Source organism: Zootoca vivipara, chromosome 2, assembly GCF_963506605.1.
Source record: "Zootoca vivipara chromosome 2, rZooViv1.1, whole genome shotgun sequence".
Classification (NCBI taxonomy): Eukaryota; Metazoa; Chordata; class Lepidosauria; order Squamata; family Lacertidae; genus Zootoca; species Zootoca vivipara.
The window spans coordinates 24,797,906-24,822,015 of NC_083277.1; the positions used below are offsets into that span (position 1 = coordinate 24,797,906).

General features: G+C 45.1%; 1 protein-coding gene across 2 annotated transcripts in view; it reads right to left on the reverse strand.

Annotated features, from left to right (window-relative positions):
* Positions 1 to 24,110, reverse strand: part of PRICKLE2 (prickle planar cell polarity protein 2) — a 197,413-nt gene that overhangs the window by 114,152 nt on the left and 59,151 nt on the right. Inside the window, exon 1 of one of the 2 annotated variants that reach the window (XM_035106742.2) lies at positions 5,688 to 6,384. The exons of the other annotated variant lie outside the window; for it this stretch is intronic. The gene's annotated coding sequence lies outside the window, so the exon portion shown is untranslated. Of the gene's footprint in view, positions 1 to 5,687; positions 6,385 to 24,110 lie in introns of those variants that run through there. 2 annotated transcript variants of the gene reach the window in all.

Here is a 24,110-nt window from a genome sequence, read left to right on the forward strand (position 1 = left end):
ATGAAAGGCCTGACCTGAAAGAGGAGGAACTCTTAAAGTTGGGTTCCAGTTTCTCGGGAAGCTGCTTCCTCAGACTATAATGAGATACCTAGGGAGGTGAGTCAGTCCATTCATTACAAAAGTTGGGCAATAGTCCTGGACACATCAGACCTCTTGGTGTCATCACACAGCCACATATTAGCACAACTGCCAGATGTTGGCTGCATTTCAACAGCTGACAATTTTGCAACTCCCAAAGAAGAGCAGAGAAGGAAGGAAGGCAGGAAGCATTGTACAGTAGGCTGAGAATCACCACAAGTTCCATTCTCTCTCCCATCTTGTCTCTGCTTAATGGCTATTGAGAGATTGAACTCGACGGAACATTAAAGCTGATTCTTTGCCCCAGCCCTAGCATATGTACGCAAAGGTAAAATGAAAGGGACGGGGAGTCAAATATGGCAGGAATGGAAGACGGCCCATCTAGAACCTCAGTACAGTCAGGAGTTGATCTGGCAAAGACTGAAGGCTATTGCAAAATAGTGCACGACACTCATTCAATTACATTTCGCCCTCTTCCATTCCCAATCCTTTATCCTGCCCTATACATTTAAAGCAGTATTACATCACTTTATACAGACACGGGTTTCCCCCAAAGAATCCTGGGAACTGTAGTTTGCTCAGGGTGCAGAGAGTTGTTAGGAGACCCCTATTTCCCCCACAGAGCTACAATTCCCAGCAACAGGAAATCTGTGGGCAGATTGCTGGGACATTCAAAGCTGCCTCAGACTAAGCCAGTTGGACTACAACTCTGAGGCTGGTCGGAGCTGATGGGAACTGTGGTCCAAAAGATCCGGAAAACACCAGGTGGGTAAGAACTGGGAAGCAGTTGTCCACTTTTCCAGACTGGAGTTTTGCCCATTTCCACCCTGGTGATGCCTGAGGTTGAACAGGGGACCTTCTGGACACACTACCACGGAGCTATGGACTCTCCCTGTTGCTAGTCTGGCAGCAAGTGGGTTGAATGTCTTAGCCAGGCAATAGAAACCAGGGCAGGAGGAACTTTTCCATCCCTTCTGGGCAACCTTCAGGGTTGGGGGCACAAGCCCATGGTGGGTGGGGCCTGAGGCAAAAATGGGTGGAGCAACAATTGTCAAGTTTGTCTTTCTACAGTGGGCTGGTTTCCACACACCCTTCTCGATCCTCCATGCAGGCAGCCAATATACAATCAGAGTTCAAGGGCATATTTCAGCCAGGCCAAACACTCAAGAAGGGCATGAAGCAGGGCTTTTTCTGTTAGTTGTGTTTTTATTTTATTTATGCTTTTTCTGTTAGTTGTGTTTTTATTTGTTTTCATGCAATGACTGCTATGTGCCCATGCAATGACTGTTTTCATGCAATGACTGCTATAAGACCTAGATGTTTAAGTAAACAAATATTTCAAGGAGTGAGAGAGACACGAGGGACCAAAAGGATCAGGCCTCTTAATCACCTTCTGCCGCAATCCTCATAACTTTGCATCTATCTGAACTTAATTCTCAGTTACTTTTATGGCCAATGTGATGGCAGGGATGCAAAAGCCTTTCTGGAAATAATATTCATAAAGCTGGAGCATTGGCCTTCAGCCAAAAGATAAAGGGATCAGAAAGCAGAACCTCCTCCAAGTGGAAATTGGAAAAGGGGTGGGTGGGGGAATTACCTTGTTGCCATTTGAAAGAAAATTTGGAAATACAAAATCACCGGATTCACAGCCGAGTAACTAGTGACAGGAGAGAACATCCTACTTATCTTCTCCTTGCCACAGGTGTATAAGCCAATCCAATTTCCTGGCTGCAATGGCAGAAGCGAGCAAAGCAGAGGTGTCCAACTCTGCCCCACACCTATTTTTTTTTAAAGTTGTTTAATGGTAACGTGCAGGTAAACTCTTACAGGTGATGGCGGTGACAGTTTTATTCAACCTCAAGAGTGTTGGTAACAGACGCCCGGGGGGGAGGGGCTGTCTTTTGCACCAAGCTCCAGGCCCCATCTGCCCCAGACATTTAAAGCACTGGCATGCCTCTTTAAAATCGCCTTAGCTCATAGCTGCCAAGTTTTCCCTTTTCTCGCGAGGAAGCCTATTCTGCATAATGGAATTTCCCTTTAAAAAAGGGAGAACTTGGCAGCTATGCCTTAGCTTCCCCCCAAAATCTTGAGAACTGTAGCTTGATAAAGCTGCTGAGAGTTGTGGGGAGACCCCCTATCTACCTCATAGAGCTGCTATTCGCAAAGTGGTTTAATAGTTAGGAGGACCCCCCCCCCCAGAGAACTCTGTGAATTATAGCTCCGGGAGGGAAGCCGGGGGGGTCTCCTAGCAACTTTCTGCACACCTTTGAGAAACACCAGCTCCCACGATACTTTTGACTTTTTAAAGTGGTACGATGCTGCTTGAAATGCCTAGTGCGGGTGGGCGCCTGCAAAACGCAACACTGCCACCCGTCACCATAATTTGCCCAGGTACATCAATACCATAGTGATTAGCGTATCCAAAAGTGTGCCATGAGTCTGTGCCCCAAGTCCTTTAAGTGCTAAACAATACCCATACTTGGTTCAGTCTATGCCACCCCAATCTGCTCACCCGTTCTCAGGCTTGAAAACAATAAATTTTATTTGACATCCCCAAATCTCTTTTGAAAGTATCCAACTCCTGGCCTAAAAGAGGTTTTCATGGGCATTAATTGCAGATCTCTCTCTCTCTCTCTCTGTGTGTGTGTGTGTCTGTCTGTGTCTGTCTGTGTGTGTGTTTCAGGCCTTGTGATCATCAAATGCCCGACTTTTGGAAGTGCCATTAAGGGTTCCCATATGGCAGAGAGCAAACACACTAGCCTAAACAGCCGGCAAACTTAGCAGGAACTGTCAGATTCCTAATGGCAACTCAAAACACACCACTGTGTGCATTCAGCAGATGCCATCATTTCAAGTGCACTTTTTTTGGGTGGGGAGGGGGGGGCGTTATAAAGAAAGGCTAGAGAATGACAGATCTCTAAATACATCCTGTGATTTTTAATTCCGTAGCAGTTTGTATAGCATGAGTGTGCTTTTAAAGGCTTGCACCGCTCCGTGGGTTATCTTGTGTGGTTTTTAATTATGCTGTTCAATTGCTTTTCCAGCTCAGCGAGATAGCATGGCAGTCATCCCATCTCAATGGATTCCTTTATAGCCACTTAAATAAGCAGAGGAGTCTGCCTCAGAAAGAAGGCATTCTATCTTTCACATTCAGGCTTTTATTTCTGAACAGAGTAGCCTCTCTACTCTTTCTTTCTTTCTTTCTTTTTTGTAGATAGCTGTATGCAGTCTAGCTAAACACAGGAAACTACATTTTCAAGCTGGCGCAGTCCAAAGGGAATGGTATAATTAAAACACATGCAAGACAACCCGTGCTGCAGAGCAAGCCTGCAGAAGGGCACATAAGCTGAACGGAAGGTGCAGAAGACCCTAGGTTCAATCCTGACATCTCCTGATAGGGCTCAGAACGTCCCCTGTCTGAAACCCTGAAGAGCTGCTGCCAATCTGCGTAGACAATGCTGAATTAGCTGGGCCATTACGCTGACTTAGTTGAAGGCGGCTTCCTAACAGCTCAGTGGGTTACAGCACAGTGCTCATAATGGCCAAGGTTGTGGGTTTGATCCCCGTACGAGACAGAACTGCATATTCCTGCCTTGCAGGGGGTTGGACCAGATGATTCTTAGGGCCCCTTCCAACTCTACAATTCTATGATTCCAAGCCTCGCTTTCTGTGCTGCGTAACAAGAGGCTAGGGGTACAAGGTGTGCACTGGACATGGCACAAGTGATATCCCCCTTGCACTGGTATAACAGCAGCAACCCTAGAGTCTTCATAGCAACGCAGATTCTCCATCACCTATCCCAATCTTCCTGATCTCCAGATGTTGTGAACAGCAACTCCTATTGTAGCCCCAGGTAGTATGGCCAGTGATCAGGCATGACAAGAGCCCCTAGCCCCAAACATCAGGAGGGTGCACCCGTCACACTTATTCTGATGCCCGAGAGCAAAAGTGTGATGAGGCTATGAATTAGACCTGGACATTGTGCAAAAGTCTTATCTGGAAGCAAGAGGTTGCCATTGCTCTGAGCTGACACCAAGCCTCCCTCCCAGTCCAGAGCAATGATTGCATCCATTACTCCTCTTCCTCAAAACAAATTATACTGTTTTATACATTCCATTGTGCTCCTGCAATTTTTTTTTTTGGGGGGGGGGTGAATTATTTTACAAGGAATCCCTACATACATTCTGGAGTCACGTTAGCCTTGATTTAAAGCCCATTAGGACATGGTCAGTCTTCATTTGCAAAGAAGCAGAAGACTACATGTCAGAGCTCTCCTGTTACCAAGGGAGAAAATGGAAGGGTTTCTAACATGCTTTGGGATTTTAGAAGGCTTCAGAGTCTTTTTAATATGGTAATTATTTCAAAGTTTAGTATCCCTCGAGACAAGCTGGACTTACCCATCTGTGAAAGTAATCAGAATGAGAAAAAGTGTGTGTGTGTGTGTGTGTGTGTGTACTCTAAACCGCTTAGGGTTCAGACAAGAAGGAACCAAATTTTATTTAAAACTAGCTGGCCCGGCCACGCGTTGCTGTGGGTCATCCCTCTGATTCCCCCCCGTCCCGTCCCGATCCATGACGTACCCCACCCCTATAACCAGCAAACTAAACAGAGTTGTATTGCTTTGGTACAAAAAAACTCATTGCAAGAAGAGAAAGCCGAAACCCCAGGAGAAGGTATTGTGGCAAGCACTACTGAAAACTAACCAGCCTTGACTTTAGGACGCATCCAGATCACACGTCAAAATCATAGCACAAGACTCCCATAACGTCTCTTTTAAAGGCACTTGACATGCAAAATGAAATAATCACCGATTAAAGGGAAGCAGGACAAGTTAAGGGGGGGAAGTGAGACAGAACTACAAGGAGTGATGGCTCTTATCTGGTGGGAATAAGGAGTCTTGATTAATTTCTTGGCACATCCCAGTCGCTGGAAGTAGAAAAGGACAAACGACATGGCCACAGGTTGTGCTGATGTGGCCTGTGTGGCCTTTTCAAAGTAAGCTTTAAGGAAACATAGAAAAATAAAAGCTACAGAAAGAAAAACCAAGCCGGGCTCTAACCATCTCCGTTCAGCAATTACAGGGATCCGGCTGTTTCTAAAGAAAACAAAGGTGTGAGATGACACTCTGTGTGTCAAGAGCCTTTTGTGTATCTTCTAAGGACTGCAGAAAGGGGAGGAAAATAAAAAAAAAAGCAGGGGGGGGAGACCAGTCACGCTAAAAAAATCATCTGCTAGAAGTCTGAGTCATCAACAGTTCGCTTCAAAATCCCTAAAGGTCTTAAACACTCTGGGGCACAAATGACCATGAAGTAAAATTAACTCTGACAGATGTTTGTAGGGGGTGGGGTGGCGGAGGCTCCAATTATTTAAAAGAAGATCAAGTTCCTTAAGTATTTTTCTTCTGACTTCCTGGCGATTTTAAATGCCCAGGCTAGCAATTAACTATTTCAGCACTGACTCGCAAGGCAGAGATGCAGACGTACGCGCAAAGCCACCCCGCTAAAGTGTGTTTCAGAATTACATTTCAGCTGGCCGCATCCACAGCTATACGGTTCACTGCCTTATTATATACCCTACAGAGACGTAAACCACAAAGCATCATCGCTTACCTGCTCCGGCCGCCTCCAAGTCCAGATTTCGGCAAGTTTTGGTTTTTTTAATTTTAAATTTTAAATCCACCAAAGCCCCTCCAACCCCCACCGGCTGGGGCGGGGTCTTGCTTTTAGTTTACTTTCCTTTGGTGCACCTTTGCTTGCAAAAGACCAGGGAACACTGCAGCATGGTGAAGTATCTTGTTTTCTGTTTTTGCAAAAAAAAAGGGGGGGGAACCCAATAGCACTGTTGATAGGCTAGTGGTGGGAGGATTTCTTGAAATGAGCAGCAGCAGACTCTCTCTCTCTCTCTCTGGTCAAATCCTTCCAGGAGACGCGTACGCACATAAAGACACAGGGTGGCTTGCAAGGAAAAAATCTGCTGTGCAAACCATCAGCAGAGGAAAAGTGCGGTTTCTGGTCTGCGTTTGGGAGAGCTTAGCGTTGCCTTCCTCGGAATTCCAGCTTCTTCCCACCTTCCTTCCCTTCCTTTCACCCTGTCAGTCCATCTCCTCCCTTGCAGCTGCCCAAGTGACTCCAGCAGAGCCCCAACTCCGCGTTTACTGAGTGACCCTGGGAGACAGCGGAGCCTGCATCCAACCCGCAGTCCCGCCTCCCTCTCGGAGCCGGAGAGACATTCAGTTTGCTCCGCGCAGCCCCATCGCGGCGCATTCGCTGGCTCGCCGGGATGGGAGGCTTCGCTGTTGCAGTGCTCGCCTCTCCTGCATGCTAATGAGGCGGTGATGTCAGCAAGTCAAAGGCGCTACATCTGGACAGTTCAGCGAATGGCCTGCCGGCCAGCGCCTAAGATTTATATCAATATGCAAATCAGGCTGCTCTCTGCAAATCAATACGCCGTCTCACTTCTCCTGCTTTTTTTGCACAGCCAAGAAGAAGATCTTTTTTTAAAAAAAAACATGTGCATCATAAGTTATGGAAGTTGCCCAGTTCTCTCTCCATGATCAAAAAGACATGGTTTTATCTCTACACATGAACAAGCCCGTACATAATGGCGAGACAAAATAAAAAAATTCCTTCAGTAGCACCTTAAAGACCAACTAAATTTATATTTTGGTATACCAAGGTGCTACTGAAGGATTTTTTTATTTTGCTTCGACTCAGACCAACACGGCTACCTACCTGTAACCAGAATAATGGCGAGAGTGTTGGCTGCTGAGCCCACCTCCCTTTGCCTAAGCCAAGCCACTGTTTCCAGTTATTTGCCAGTTTGCCCAGTAGCAATCCACTCCTAGGCTTGGAGAATAAATGGAGCCCTCCGTCTGCTCCCCTGCAGCCTAAACACAGATTGGCCTGCCTGGAATCCTTTCCTGCCTACAGGTGTTCAAATGCAAGGTCAGGCGTTTCAACTGTGTGGCCAACATTGGTGGGAACTTGCCAGAATCAGGCCAACTTAGAGCACAATTCTGGGAATGGTTTCAACTGGACAGTACTGACAAAATTCACAAATACCCTTCCATCCCTTAACCACAGAGAACATGCCCAGATGACAACTTCCCAAGCACTTGTATTTTATTTTCATTTTTGTTAAATATATTTAACATAGAATTATAGACTTGGAAGGAACCCCAAGGGTCATCTAGTCCAGCAGGAACCTGAGCTAAAGCATCCAAGAGACATGGCCATCCAACCTCTGCTTAAAGACCTCCAAGGAAAGAGAGTCCACAACCTCCAGAGGGAGTCCGTTCCACTGTTGAACAGCTCTTGCGCTTAGGAAGTTTTCCCGATGTTAGTCAGAATCTCCTTTGTTGTAACTTGAATCCACTGATTCAAGTCCTACCCTCCAGAACAGGAAAAAAACAAGCTTGCTCCATCTTCCATGTGACAGCCCTTAAGATATTTGAAGATGGCTATCATATATCATATCATATCATCTTATCTCCTCTCAAGTCTCCATACCCAACATACCCAGCTCCTTCAACCGTTCCTCATAAGGCTTGGTTTCCAGAACCTGGATCATCTTGGTTGCCCTCCTCTGCACACATTCCAGCTTGTCAATATCCTTCTTAAACTGTACGCCCAGTACTGGACCAGTGTGGTCTGACCAAGGCAGAATAGAGTGGTACTATGACTTCCCTTGAGTGGGACACTTCTGTTGATGCAGCCTAGAATCACATTCGCTTTTTTTGCTGCTGCATCACACTGTTGACTCATGTTAAGCTTGTGGTCCATTAGGATGCATGGCAAACCAGGTGACACCCCCCCCAATCTTGTATTTGTGCAGCTGGTTTAAGTGCCGAACCTGACATTTGTCCCTATTGAAATTCATTTTGTTAGGTTGGGCCCAGTTTTCCAATCTGTTCAGGTCATCTTGCATCCCAATTCTGAGCACAGTGTTCAGTGGGGCTCAGAGGGAAGAAAGGTGGAGCACTTGGGTGAGAGTTGCAGGAGGAGGAAAGAGAGAAGCCAGGGAGGAAGGAGGCAAAAGGGAAAGCAGTGAGCCAAGGGAGAGAGGGAGGCAGGAAAGCAGGCAAACAGGCAGACCAAAGGAGGAGGAGTGGGGGAAAAGTAGAGCACTGCAGGCCACGAAAGGTGATGAAAAGCAAACTTTTTGAGTTTTGGTCCACATTCTCTCCCGGCTTCAGAAACTTTGATATATCTCCTCACCAAGGGCACACTGGGTATGCCTCTGAGAATGGGCAGCCTCAAAACTCCCTGGTTTTGTGCCACAGTTGCTAACCTTGTTTGTTTGCACTAGCAACGAATATATGTCGCAGAACTGCTATAGGCCATATGAGGATTGTCATGCGCAACAGTTTAGTGCTCCAGTTCAGGATTTCTCAGCAATGGCATCAAGGACTTTGAGAATGAGCGCTGGGTTTGGAAGCAGGGCAGGACAGACATTGCTGGTCCTCGTTAAATCGAAGTATGGAAACCGATGCTCCTATAAAGGGTTTGCTAAATGCTCCCAGTGGGAAGAAATGGCAGAAAGGAGAGCCAGCTAATGGTGTGGTGTGGCTTGAGTGCTGACTAGGGGAAAGCAACAGTCGGCTGGCCCACTTACGGTGCCACAGACGCAGCTACCAGCATGCCAGCCAAAGCGGCAAGGAGACGCCCGCTGTGATAGGCAGCGAAACCGAAGGCAGATGGCAGCTCAGCAGGCAACAGCATTGTACCCTGCAGGCTGGAATGGCCAAGTGTCCTCCTTCAAAACTGTAAGGAGAAAGAACAGGCCAGCTTAAAGCCCATCTCTGAGCAGGACATTGGGAAAACACGCTCCAGTTTAGCAAAGCCAACAGAAGATTCCAACATTTGAGAAGAAATGAACTTTCTCCACAAAAATTTTCAAATTCCAAGGACATCGAGTATGATTTCCTTTTCCATTATTTATTCCTCGCTGGCCTTCAGAAGCCGGTCAGGTCAGAAGCCAGAAAATGTGGTGTGCTGTGGTATAGCCGTTACTTATTACTGTGGTGTTTTGCTTGCACATAGCTATGTTCATTACCTTTTTCATAAACTAGCCCTGGAAATTTGGGGGGTGCTGACTTTTTAAGGGTTGACCTACATGCAGAGCTATTTTACGCCCTAGGCAAGCCTAACCACATGAACTCCCCCCTCCCCCCAAAAAAAAGATTTGCTAACTTCAATTTTCAAAAACAGAGACCTTGAAGACAAAATGAAAGCTGCTAAATTTGTTTTAAATCGCAATAGTAAGAAATATAACAATCTTTCTCAAATACGGAAGAAAATGTTTTAGTGCACAAATCATTTTGAATTGTGATGTTAAAACATAAGTCTCTGAATTGTTTCAATTTTGGACATATCAAAATCTCACTTTGCGTGCCTTTTTCTTTTGCAAGTTTTGTCACCGATTCCTTCCTGCCTTCGTAGCTCAGTCGGCAGAGCATGAGACTCTTAATCTCAGGGTCCTGGGTTCAAGTCCCACGTTGGCTGAAAGATTCCTGCATTGCAGGGGACTGGACTATAGATGACCTTTGTGATCCCTTCCAACCCTACAAGTTTCATGCTTCTGTGATTCTATGTGCTGGTGCTTGGGCATGTTCAGCTGATATAGTTGCCAAGCCAACCAGTCTCTTTTGCAACATTGCTGAGCATATGTAAGCCGAGAGAACTCTTCAAAATATAAAATAAAATATCATCAGAAATTTATAAAATGTAACAAAAACTAATCTGTATAAAGCAGTGCTTCTCAAGAGTCAGTACTGTGCCCCTCTGACGTCTGCACCCTAAGTGGCTGCCTAGTTGGCCAAATGATAACACCAGCCATTATTATTATTATTATTATTATTATTATTATTATTATTATTCCCTGCCCATCTGGCTGGGTTGCCAACATGGGTTCATATCACAAACCCTGGACAAATACACTCAGTAGACAGTGGTGGAAGACTAATAAATACTTAACCCTTTTCTTTTTCTTTTTTTGTAAATATGATTGACTGCAAGGCGTTATAAAACTACAAAATGAAAATTTCATCGTCAAAAAGTTCAGTATTGAGCTATGATAAAGTTTCTGATGCCTCCATGAGAAAAATTATATGGATTTACAGTTCAACCCTGTTTCTGTTTATTCAGAAGGAAGTTTTCTCCCTGGTTGAGTGTTTATGACCACAGCCTTAAGCTTGGAAGGCGCAGGGCCAAATCTTCAGGTGATGTTATTCAGCAGAACTTTTTCTAAAGCCAGTGGAAGGAAAGTTAAGCACATCTGCCAAGATTCTGGACTATAACATTAACAGGAAACCCAATAAGGCCTTGTGTGGGCTTGGAATTGCTTTTTGCCTGTACAGCAGTAAATATAAACAGGCTTTTCCATTGAAATGTCTGCTCCAGAATCACAAGCTGGCAAAGAACTAGCCAATCAGTCTCTATAACTGTGCATGTTTAGATGGTGGCCGGGTTGCTGCTCATTTCCATTTATCCCTTCTTTAATTTGCATATTATTATCTAAAACATATTCAGATATAGTATCTGTTCACTGGCTGCTGATGTTGCTTGATTGGAGGCGGAGGGGATAGTTGTCATACTTCTCTGATGAAAATAGGGATATCCAACAGCAACAACAAATTAATTTATACCCCACCCATCTGACTAGGTTGTCTCAGCCACTCTGGATGGTTTCCAACATATAGAAAAACATAATAAAACATTAAACATTTAAAAACTTCCCTATACAGGGCTGCCTTCAGATGTCTTCTAAAGGTTGTATAGTGACTCATCTCCTTGGCTTGGGTGTGTGTGCGCGCATAACTCCATGCCCTCCAAAATTTCCCCGATGAAAATAGGGATGTCCTAAGGAAAAGTGATCCCATCACCTCCTGGCAAATAGAAGGGGAAGAAATGGAGGCAGTGAGAGATTTTACTTTCTTGGGCTCCTTGATCACTGCAGATGGTGACAGCAGTCACGAAATTAAAAGACGCCTGCTTCTTGGGAGAAAAGCAATGACAAACCTAGACAGCATCTTAAAAAGCAGAGACATCACCTTGCCTACAAAGGTCCGTATAGTTAAAGCTATGGTTTTCCCAGTAGTGATGTATGGAAGTGAGAGCTGGACCATAAAGAAGGCTGATCACCAAAGAATTGATGCTTTTGAGTTATGGTGCTGGAGGAGACTCTTGAGAGTCCCATGGACTGCAAGAAGATCAAACCTATCCATTCTGAAGGAAATCAGCCCTGAGTGCTCACTGGAAGTACAGATCGTGAAGCTGAGGCTCCAATACTTTGGCCACCTCATGAGAAGAGAAGAATCCTTGGAAAAGACCCTGATGTTGGGAAACAATTGGGAAATTGAGGGCACTAGAAGAAGGGGACGACAGAGGACGAGATGGTTGGACAGTGTTCTCGAAGCTACGAACATGAGTTTGACTAAACTGCGGGAGGCAGTGGAAGACAGGAGTGTCTGGCGTGATCTGGTCCATGGGGTCACGAAGAGTCGGACACGACTAAACGACTAAACAACAACAACAACAAAGGAAGAGTGGGGAATTCTGGGGTCAAATCAGAAATCCAGGACTGTCCCTGGAAAATAGGGACACTTGGAAGGTCTGAGTTGTGTGGCAAGGGAGATTTGGTAAGTCAGGTGGTAGCCCAGCTGGGTGGCCTTGGTCTGATACAGAAGCAGAAGCAGCCACGAAACCCACAGAACGAGTCTTAAAGCTGCAGAATCTGGCAAATGTCTATAAAGGCAGCTGGACCAAACCCAACCCTGCTTTGAGTGCCAGAGCAGCAGTTGCCAAGGAAAGCACAATATGATCCGTGGGTGTGCACGGGAGAAAGGAGAACGAGGGGGGAAAGCAGTGGGGCCAAAAAGGACCCATTTATGCAGGATCCAGTGGGATCTGGTTGTGCTAATGTAGGTTTAACTACGTGCTCGCATCAAGCTGGAGTAGGGCTCTGGAATGGGTCATTGTTTGGCAAGTAGGCTAGAACTTACTTGTTAAGCACAGGGTGAAATTTCAGAGGTGCAATGCAGAGGCAGATCTACTATGAAACTGATGAAGCTTCACAGGGGTCCCCAGAAGCAACTTTAGTCCCTGTTGCTTAAAATTTTGGGGTCTAGCAGACCTAATTTGAGTGGCACAGCTCAAATTGATTAATTTTTGGGGGGGTAAACATTTCAACAATCCCAAATCTTGATAGTCAGTAGCACAGATATTGTAAAGGTGTGGTGATCTGTCGTGGAACAGCCCCATTGAAGACATCAGGTACGTATTAATTGGGTACGTATTAATCAAACTGCTATGCCAATATTGCGTGGCATGTCAATCTCTTTAAAATGCAGGGGTTCAATGGGAGGTGAATTGCACCCCATAAAGTAACAATAATTTGTTGTTATTCCTCTATTGCACAAACCCACACTCTCACACATACATGTCTTTGCATGAATCCTGGATTTCTTCATTGCAGTCTGTCGGGGAAAGGAGACTGCTTTAGAAACTCAGGCTGTCGTGCTTAATCTGGACATAGCACAAGAATTTTGATACATCCTTGCTAAGCCTGCCTGCCAAAACCCCAAAATGACGTATTTTATAGTCAACTCGGCGTACATTAATTAAAGTATGGAGGAAATGGACCAAAACTCAACCAGACAAAAGCAAACAAGGACTTTGTGTTTTCAAAATCATAATTCAAAACAGAAACAAATATAACTTGTTTAGTGCAACCATTTTCCTTGTAAATGCTGCTGAAACCACAGGCTAACAGCCATCTGATAGGACAAACTTCTTGTCATGACTGTTTTTTTATTAAACAGCCAAATAAATGCAAGGGACTTCTCTGTATTGCCAAGCCATGAAAATTGGCCAGTTGACGAAATGTTCAAATTATAAATGGATGTGGATAGTGTTAAACTATGATGTTGGATCTGAATGGGCGGCACAGAATAAGGAAGGCATTCGGCAGCAAGTGGGAGCAGAAAAAAGTTCTTGGTTTCCAACCAACTTCAATTGTACACATTGGTTGTTTTGGGTCATTATGGAGTGTGTATATGTTTTGTTTCGTTCTTGCTACAGGGGAAGCAAATTTGCCACCCAAATACAGATTCATGCATTTTCAGTTTTGGGGGGGTGAATTTCAGGTTTTGATAGAGGAAAGTGTCCGTATTTGAAATTCTGCCAATCATGTTCGGATACAGATGAATTTCAGACCCAGGAGTATTTCGGATTCCGAATTTCATGTTCTACCTTTTTTTAATATTAAAATTCTGAATTCGGCACACAAAGTTTGCCCAGCCATTTCACTTCAACGCTGGCTTGTTTGATTGTCTGCTTGCATCTGTAGCCAGTCCCACATCACTAGGACCTACCAGGAAAGGGCCAGAAAGCAATGAAGAAAATAGAAACAGAGAACAAACAAGGGGGGGGGGAGCAAAAAATAGCAAACAGAAAAAGAGTATGAATCAAGTTCTCTACAACAGTTTAGAGCTCCGTAACGCTGGAAAGGAATTACTGGCGTGTAACAACCACAGAGTTACATAAGGTCATGAGTTGCACTGGGTGAGGGGGAGGAACAGGAAGCAATTATTTGATTTTTTCATAATACACGAACTTAGACTCTGGAGCTCATTAGGAAATACGCATTGAAAGCCAGAATAGATTACAGGGTTCACAAAATCATGAGGCAAATTCATGAAGAACAGTCAGCCAGCAGATGCAACTATTTATTTGTTTAAGGTATTCCTAAATCCAAGGGCAGATGCTGGGTGATCTGAACCAACTGGGGAAAAGGCCAACAGCTAACATGGAAAGCTGAGCATCATCTCAGTTGTTTAGAGCAGGGATTGGGGAACCTGTGACCCTCCAGCAGGTGCTGGACCACAGCTTCCATAATCCCTGCCAATTCTGGTTGGGACTGATGGAAGCCTTATAACATTGAGGGGGGGGCACAGCTTCCCCATCCCTGACGTACAGCAAATGCAGGGGGGGGGGCCTCACATCAGTCTAAAGTCTATTTCTGCATTTGGGGCTTTTTGATTCAGTACAAAAGTCAATTAAAAGGGATATGGCAAAGGTTTGTAAAATTATGCCTCGAATGGAGGAAGTGGGTAGATATTAATACTCTCTCTCTCTCTCTCTCTCTCTCTCTCTCTCTCTCTCTCTCTCACACACACACACACACACACACACACACACACACACAACTACTACTACTACTACTGTTGTTGTTTAGTCATTTAGTCGTGTCCGACTCTTCGTGACCCCATGGACCAGAGCACGCCAGGCACTCCCGCAGTTTGGTCAGACTCATGTTGGTAGCTATTACTACTACTACCACTACTATACTACTACAGTGGTGCCTCGCTAGACGAATTTATTTCGTTCCACGGCTCTTTTCTTATAACGAAAAATTCGTCTAGCGAATCCCATAGGAATGTATTGAATGTTTTTTTTTGTCCATAGGAACACATTAATTGAATTTCAATGCATTCCTATGGGATACCGCGATTCACTAGACGAATTTTTCGTAAAACGAATTCGTCTAGCGAGGCAACCTCCACTAGAAAAAAACCTTTCGTTAAGCGGAAATTTCGTCAAGCAGGGCATTCGTTAAGCGAGGCACCACTGTACTATAATTCAGGGTCACCCCGTGAAAACGACTGATGGAAGATTCAGGACAGACAAAATAACATCTTCACACAGCCCGTGATTTACTTCGTAGAACTGCAGCCACAAGATGTGATGGGCAGTACTTTATGCCTTCAGCCTTGTGATATTCTGCATGCAAATGATCCCAGCTTGAATCCCTCGCATTTACAGGTAAAGCTGAGAATGCCCCCAGAAAGTCTGGAACCCTGGAGAGCCACAGCTTGTCAGTGCATACAATGCTGGAGCTAGATATACCAAGACCACAGGGGGCATCTACTCCAATCCCCTGCAGTGCAGGAATCGTTTGGGGCTTGAACCCACGACCCCAAGATTAAGAGTCTCGTGCTCTACCACCTGAGCTACTGAGCTTCCTTTAGTTCCTTACAAAGGGATTAGACAAATTCATGGAGGAGTGGGCAAATGATGGTTTTCAGTCATGATTGGCTCCATGTTCAGAGCTACTAGACACCAGAAGTAACGTGAAGGACCACTGTGTAGACTTCAAACCCTGCATAAGGGCTTTTCAGACCCATCGGGTTGTCTGTTGTGGGAAGCAGGATGCCAAAGCATGGGGCGAACCTTTGGTCTGCTCTTATTTTAAAGAAGAGGGAAGAGGGAGGAGAGAATGCATATGGATAATTGCCTAGTGATTCTCCTCTTGTGCATTTGCTTTGTCTCCAAGGCAACCCTTCATGTGTCTTCCTTAGCTTGTCTCACTTCATAGGAACTTGGGTTGTGTACACACTATGCCTTTAAAGTAGATCTGAAACACATCCTCCCCCTCAGACCATTTTGGGCACTGTACTTTGCTATGGGTTGCTAGGAACCGTATCACTGTGAGGCTGAAACTAGTGCCCGGAATTATTTCGAGGGAAAGTATGCGCTTCTAGTTCACACATACGTATAGCGCGCGCCACAGAGCCACAGAAACGGAAAGGGCTATGGAAGTCATCTAGGACAGCCTCCTGCTCAAGGCAAGATCTGTAAGGGAGGTACAACTGCATGGGCCCTGACAGCTGGCTGTCCAGCATCTGCTTATATGCCTCCAATGAAGGATGGTCCACACCACCTCCCAAGGGGACAGCCAGTGTGGCGCAGTGTTTAAAGGGCTGGGTTAGGGTTTAGGAGACAGGAGTTCAAATCTTTACTTGGCCGCAAAGCTCCCAGGGTGACCTTGGGCCAATCGCCGTCTCTTAGCCTCATCTACCTCACAAGGTTGTTGTGAAGATAAAATAGAAAGAGGGGGGAATCGTTTGCCCTACCTTGAGCTCCTTAAGGAATAAATAAATAAATAAATATAATAATAATTTATTATTTATACCCCACCCATCTGGCTGGGTCTCCCCAGCCACTCTGGGCGGCTTCCAACAGAAAAATAAAACACAGTAATCTATTAAACATTAAAAGCCTCCCTGAACAGGGCTGCCTTCAGATGTCTGCTAAAAGTCTGGTATTTGTTTTCCTCTTTGACATCTGTTGGGAGGGCGTTCCACAGGGTGGGCGCCACCACGGAGAAGGCTCTATGCCTAATTCCCTGCAACTTGGCTTCTCGCAACGAGGGAACCACCAGAAGGCCCTCGGTGCTGGACCTCAGTGTCCGGGCAGAATGATGGAGGTGGAGACGCTCCTTCAGGTATACTGGATAATAAACAAGATGGCCTGTTCTACTGCCAAGGAGCTCTTGCTATTAGATATGTTCTTCTAATGAGACAAAATCTGCTTCCAGGCGTTTGGTTCTAGTCCTGCCCTTGCACCAGAGAACACGTTTTTAGGCTGCCAAAATGGAATGAACTGTATGTAACGAGTGATTCTCTCAACTGCTGGCTGCACTGTGGCTTTTTGAAGGGGAATATTTCATATGAAGCATCTGATTTGGGTAATTTTATTCAATGGCAACAAAGAGGGTTGTGGTACCTTAAAGACTAACATATTTATTATGGCACAAACTACCGTACACTACAGTCCACTTCGCCAGATGCATGAATTGTTATCCTGAGTTGCAGGTTCATATATGCATTGGGGGAAATAACTGTAAAAAGTGAGATGTGGGAGAAATTAAGTCGACATTGAGGAGTACCTAATTAACACCATCTGTATTTTTCTGCATTCCATGTCATTATAATTCACAAAACAGTTCTTGATGACACAGTCATCTTGGCAATGGGACACCAATTAACACCAACAGAGAAATTGACTATGGTCTACCAAAGCTGATGCCATGATCAATCTGTTCTTGAAGGTGCCACAAGACTTTTGTTGTTTCCGCTGCAAAAGACTAATAAATCCTCTGGGATTTAGTCAATAAAGCATTTTTTCCCAAAGTTTTAAAACACCAACATTTCCACCCACTTTCCTTCATAAAATTAGGGTTGACATTTCAATTGCAAAGTGAGCTGAAGGCAGGCCGGTATCGCTGCAGGTAAGGAGAGACAGTGGATTCTCTACAGCCAAACCTAGGGAGGGTGTCCTTGGAGAACTTGTTAAAGAAGTGGGGGAATTCCCTCTTCAGCAGATAACAACCTTCAGTGGAAAACTACCTGCGCAAAACAGATTTCACTGCCCAGAGAAAAAGTGGCATGGTGCAGCTGTCATCCAGTTTACCTTCAGAGACTGGAACCAGAGTGTTTCTGAGGCCTGTGTTCTTACAGCTTGAACTGATTTAGAGCTCAGAGTCAAACCTCACAACCTGTCAATGGTACCTTCTGAGGCCTATTTTCTTTTCCACAACACTTCTAGGTCTGTCTGCAGAATACTCATGCTGCTAATGGGACAAATAATTGTGTAAAAGGTTCCAAGGATTTTTAGCTACCATTTAAACACACACTGGGTACAGTGGTACATCTGGTTACGAATGGAATTCGTTCTGGAGGTCCGTTTGTAACCGCAAACTGCTCGTAACATGAGGCGCCATTAGCGAAAGTGCGTCTCCCGCTGCGCACGTGTCTCTGACACGCAATTTCTGTTCACAACCGGAAACGGCAACTTCTGGGTTACCGGAGGTCGTAACAACCAGAGGCATTTGCAAACATAGGTACCACTGTACCATGAAACCACAGGGCCTGACCTCTTGTAACAGTCCTATAAAACACATCTTTATGAGCCGAGCAACTGAACGGATTGTCAGGGAACAATGGGTTGTGCTGGTGTCACAAGATGGCACCTGTTCCTTATCACTGCCTACCATCTTAGTTGTCCCATTCCTATATCTTTTTCTGCTTAAATGTGGATTGGGTTGCCCATACAGAATTCAAAGTAAATGGTCTGAAATTGTTATCAGGGAAATACACTCAGCAGATGATATCAAAATGCTGATTGTTACCATGGATGTTACTGAGGGAGTTTCCTCTGGAATACAAGAACGTGTGTATGTGTTTGTGTGTGACAGCCAGAAATCAACTCTTGAGGGGCTATCTACTGCTGGGAACATGTGTTTGCCTCATCACTTTTTTACTGCTTTGCTTTGCATGAGAGAGACACTGCTAAAAAAAAAAAAGTTGGTGACGGGAAGGAGGCGCCAATGTATTAGGATTAATTAGATTTCTTTCATAAGGGCCAAGTTGGGTCGTAACAATGTAAAAATACAATATTAAAGTGTGTGTGTGTGTGTGCAGTCAAAGGTCAGGATAAAGAAATGCACCCTCAACTTATGATTAAAGATATACTGCGAAGATGCCAGGCACACCTCTGTGTGGAGGGAGTTCCACAACTCGAGGAAACGCTGGCTTGGGTATTTCTGCCACCTGAGGCAGCTGCTTCACCCCACCTCATGGGTGAGCCGGGCCTGCCCTCAGGCCACACCCCTCTAAACTTCCAAGGAGGGGTGGAGCTACGAAGAGGAGCCCCTCTGCTCACCTTAACACTTGCAAAAGTCTGTAAGGAAGAAGGCAGTTACTGCCCACAAATTCTTCCAAGTAGTGCTATAACACTACATATATCATACGTCTTAAAGGTAAAGGTAAAGGGACCCCTGACCATTAGGTCCAGTCGTGACTGACTCTGGGGTTGCGGCACTCATCTCGCGTTATTGGCCGAGGGAGCTGGTGTACAGCTTCCAGGTCATGTGGCCAGCATGACAAAGCCGCTTCTGGCGAACCAGAGCAGCACACGGAAACACCGTTTACCTTCCCACTTGGAGTGGTACCTATTTATCTACTTGCACTTTGGCGTGCTTTCAAATTGCTAGGTTCAAATCAAATTTTATTAAACGGTCACAGACCAAATCGGCTCATACAACTATTCAACAAAGAATAACACAGAAATAAACAGAGGACAATTTCAATACATTTTAGGCCATAACAACTTTATGTTTAGGTTAAAGGACATGAATAAAATTAAATATTCGCTTTTGCCAGCGTATTGACATTGGAAAGCTCTTGTTTCCTGCGTCTAATAGCAGACACACAGAATTTGGCAACATTGATCGTAATTTCAGGGACCTTGTCTTCTACCAAGGCTCTCAGATGTTGGGATTCTGGTTCATTTTTAAGTTTTTGTAAGGCTGGGGTACGAACTGCTAGGTTGGCAGGAGCTGGGACCGAGCAACAGGAGCTCACCCCATTGCTGGGATTCGAACCGCCGACCTTCTGATGGGCAGGCCAGGTAGCTGCCAGGCAGTGGCCATCAGGAGCAATTTACAATGGGCAGAGAATTAATCCTTATTTGGGGAACCATTCAATTGATTTGCAGCTGTGTGCTTCAAGATACACAACTACTGAACTCTGTACTTCATTAGCACAATGAGGACGAGCTGTGGCTCAGTGGTGGAACATCTGCTCTGCATGCAGAACCCCCCGAGTACAATCCCTGGCATCTCCAGGTACAGCTGGGAATGGCCCCTCACTGAAACCCTAGAGACCTGTTGCCGGTCAGTGTAGACAATACTGAGGTAGGTGGACTCATGGCCTGACTTTGCAGAAGGCCACTTCCTATGTTCCTCATCAAATACATTGAGAGGTTTACAGTACGCAGTCAACTTTACCCTGCTTCCCCCCCCCCAGCCCCCTAATTTCAAAGGTATCTGCTTATGTTTCCAATGACGACCACATATTCTATGCTACCTCATGTTTCCTTCTAAAGCCTACCCATCTGGTATGAAACAGAGAACGCAAAACAAGAGGCTCCACAGGTACATTAATGTTATTAAAAGACGGCATTGCTTGGACATAATTTCCCAAAATACATGAGTTTTGTCCACCATATGTGGAAGAAGTCTGCTCTGTTTTTGGCTCAGCACAAACAATTGCCATTTCCAACTTTCTACATCTCATTTAATATCCGAGGTGCTAAATGCCTTTGCATTGTCATTTCTATACCAATAATGTTGAGCTCACGGTAAACTGACTTCACAAACATAACTTCAGGAGATATTTCCTAGAGTGTGGGTAGGCAAACTAAGGCCCGCGGGGGGCGGGGGCGGATGCGGCCCAATCGCCTTCTAAATCCGGCCCGCAGACAGTCCAGGAATCAGTGTGTTTTTACATGAGTAGAATGTGTCCTTTTGTTTAAAATGCATCTCTGGGTTATTTGTGGGGCCTGCCTGGTGTTTTTACATGAGTAGAATGTGTCCTTTTATTTAAAATGCATCTCTGGGTTATTTGTGGGGCTTAGTAATTCATTCATTTTTTTCCTTCAAAATATAGTCCGGCCCCCCACAAGGTCTGAGGGACAGTGAAACGGCCCCCTGCTGAAAAGGTTTGCTGACCCCTGTCCTAGACGCTTTACAATCCTTTTCTCATTCTGGCTGGCAGTGATATTCTAAACCTGCATTATATTTAGAACCTGTGTTCTAAATATTTTAGAGAATATATTTGTACCTGGATGCCGGAACAATTTTTTCAAAATCAATTCCTCTTATTTCAGCATCTCCAGATGAGGAATTTCCCACCCTTACAAGCTACATTAATTTGCTTGATAACTCCTGGCCCGCCACTAGGACGCAAGTGGTCTTTAGAAATGAGGAGATTGCAGGACATCAGAAATACGGAAGGAACACCAAACAGAATTTGAGAGAGCTGAACTATATGGAATGCTGGAAACATGGGCAGGGATAGAAGGGATTAGACATTACCTGAGATATCCTGGACCCAAGTTGTTAAGAACATTGTGAATTAATGCAAGGACCTTGAGACTGGGCAGCCAGTGCAAGCTTTGGGTCACTGGAGTTACGCCTGTGCCTATCAACAATTTGGTGGCAGCACATCAAATACAACCCATAGAGCAGGAAGGGACCTTAAAGGTCGTCTGGCCCAATTGTCTGCTGGTGCAAGATGTGTACTTCCACAGCATCCCTAATAGGTGACCACCCAGCATCTACTTAGAAACCTCCAATTAAAGAGCCAGTCACTAACCAAGGCAGTCTGTCTGTTCACTGCTGAACAGCTTGTGCCATCAGGAAGTTCTGCCTAACATTTATTCCAAATCCTTTCCCTTGTAATTGGAAACCCATCGGTGCAAGAGAGAACAAATTTGCTCCATTTCCTACATGACGGCCCAATTTGAAGACGGTCATCCCAATGGGTTCCAAACTACGGACCTCAACTTTGTCAAGAGTAGTGTCTACTGGACTGTTTTGGATCCCTTGTATATATTAATTCCTCTTTCTCCTGCAGCCGGCTTGGCTCAACTAACTCCAGAGGGCAACCTGCATTCCTCAGGGCTGCCATGTGCTGCACACTTTAAGAGGGTGTTTCATTAAGAGACAAGGTGTAGGGTGAGCCAAGGGAACACACTTCACAGAGGTTGCTCTAATGACTTTCACAGCCAGGAAGATGGATTCTGTTAAAGCTCAAGAGATGAGCTTTTCCAGCAAGGAAAGAAACCAGGAAGCTAAAATCAGAAATCCAAGAGTTGCATTCACGAACATTTGGAATGCACATCAGTTACGATCTAACGCTAGGGAATGAATGGGCAACTAACTGGCTGTTCCCAAGCGGTTAGATTCTACTTTATCTAATTCCTAGCAATCCTAGGTAAGAGATGGTAAAATAGTTGCTCACACATCCACTCACTAGTGATGAGTGAAAGTTGTAAGAAATAGAGGCACCCCATGTTTTGATTTCACATTTCTCGTTTGAATTTTCTATGCAATAGCCACACTCTATTGAAGCAGTTATGCTTTTTAAGTGTTAAGCTCTCACTGTTTGAAGGCACCACTGTAGGTATGGAGCCGGACTACTCATGAGGGGGTCTGTTTGCATGCCAAAGTACACTTCCTCCTCCCAGTATGCAACTGGCAAGGAAACAGAGGAATCCTTGAGAACACAGGCATTGTCCGTTCTTGATCTACGCCAACGCGATGCTCTCCAGATGTTACTGGATTACAGCTCCCATCAGACCTAACCATTCACCATGCTGTTTGTGGGTGCCCAATGACCTCTGTAGGGCACCGTATTGGAGACCCCTAACGAAGGCAGTGCAGTGCATATCAGGTTTTGTACTTTCATTAAGCTGAGGGGCGTGTACGCATATGTTTGTGAAGTTGCAAAATAAAGCGATTTGCTTTATCAACTCAGTCGGTTCCAGCAATTCAAGCTGTCACAAATACCATCCTTTGAAGCGTCTGGTACTATCTGCAAAGGGTCTTGCCACAAGGGGCAAAGTTGCCAGATGATTTGGCATCCAAACCCCAAGGCTGACACAACATAGGATACATCTGCTTTATACAAATCTTATTCTTTAGAACAGCGAGGATACATAGTGTTGAGCCTTGAGGAACAACAGCCAACCCCCTGTATCTTAAGGTGGCACTTCTTTATCTGAGAAAGGAACTAAACCCCTGCAAATCCACATCAGACTCTGTGATCCAGCAACCCTTACTGGGCGATGTGAGGGCAGGGGGCGGGCAGATTGCATTGCTGTGTTTATTTTTCAGACTGTAGCAGCTTAAGTGACATCGCCGAGCAGTTACAATAAACAAGCAGAGCCTTATCATCAGGTCACTGGGGTAATAAGGGAGATGGATGGCATATCAAGTTGCCTTGCTGAATTATTTAGTGAACATCCTTTATGGAGACAGATGGAGCTGGTCATGACAACATCACAGAGAAAGGATGCTGTCTCTGGTCATAGGATTCTTTGGCAAAGGGCTGACCGCACAGTTTCTAGAAGCTCCGTAAGCAGCACTTTTAAGTGACAGCTCGTGAACTGAGTACTTGACACTTGCTCAGTGGATTCCCACTAGATCAAGTAAAACCACAGCCTGTCCAAATGTTCCCTCGCAGCCCTGGAATCAGCAAAAAGGGCCTTGGAGAGGCAAGGCGCAATAACCGCCCCCCCCCCCAAAGAAAACAATAGTGACCTACTTGCTACACTCCTCAGGAAGGCAGAGAGAACACTGGGCCACTTCTTTTTCCTCTTTTTAAATTAAAATAACCTTTATTGAATTTAAAATAATTATAAAACGACAAGGTTGTATATTGTCTCCCTGCTTATTTAACTTATATGCAGAATTCATCATGCGAAAGGCTGGACTAGATGAATCCCAAGCCGGAATTAAGATTGCCGGAAGAAATACCAACAACCTCAGATATGCAGATGACACAACCTTGATGGCAGAAAGCGAGGAGGAATTAAATAACCTTTTAATGAGGGTGAAAGAGGAGAGCGCAAAATATGGTCTGAAGCTCAACATCAAAAAAACCAAGATCATGGCCACTGGTCCCATCACCTCCTGGCAAATAGAAGGGGAAGAAATGGAGGCAGTGAGAGATTATACCTTCTTGGGCTCCTTGATCACTGCAGATGGTGACAGCAGTCACGAAATTAAAAGACGCCTGCTTCTTGGGAGAAAGGCAATGACAAACCTAGACAGCATCTTAAAAAGCAGAGACATCACCTTGCCGACAAAGGTCCGTATAGTTAAACCTATGGTTTTCCCAGTAGTGATGTATGGAAGTGAGAGCTGGACCATAAAGAAGGCTGATCGCCGAAGAACTGATGCTTTTGAATTGTGGTGCTGGAGGAGACTCTTGAGAGTCCCATGGACTGCAAGAAGATCAAACCTATCCATTCTTAAGGAAATCAGCCCTGAGTGCTCCCTGGAAGGACAGATCCTGAAGCTGAGAAGAGAAGAATCCTTGGAAAAGACCCTGATGTTGGGAAAGATTGAGGGCACTAGGAGAAGGGGACGTCAGAGGACGAGATGGTTGGACAGTGTTCTCGAGGCTACGAACATGAGTTTGACCAAACTGCGGGAGGCAGTGCAAGACAGGAGTGCCTGGCGTGCTATGGTCCATGGGGTCACGAAGAGTCGGACACGACTAAACGACTAAACAACAACAAGAAGCTTCTACATCTTCATTTCAATATCCATATTCATATCATCTTATCCACTGGGCCACTTCAAGGCAAAACAACAGCAACGATTCCAGCTGCTTTTGCATA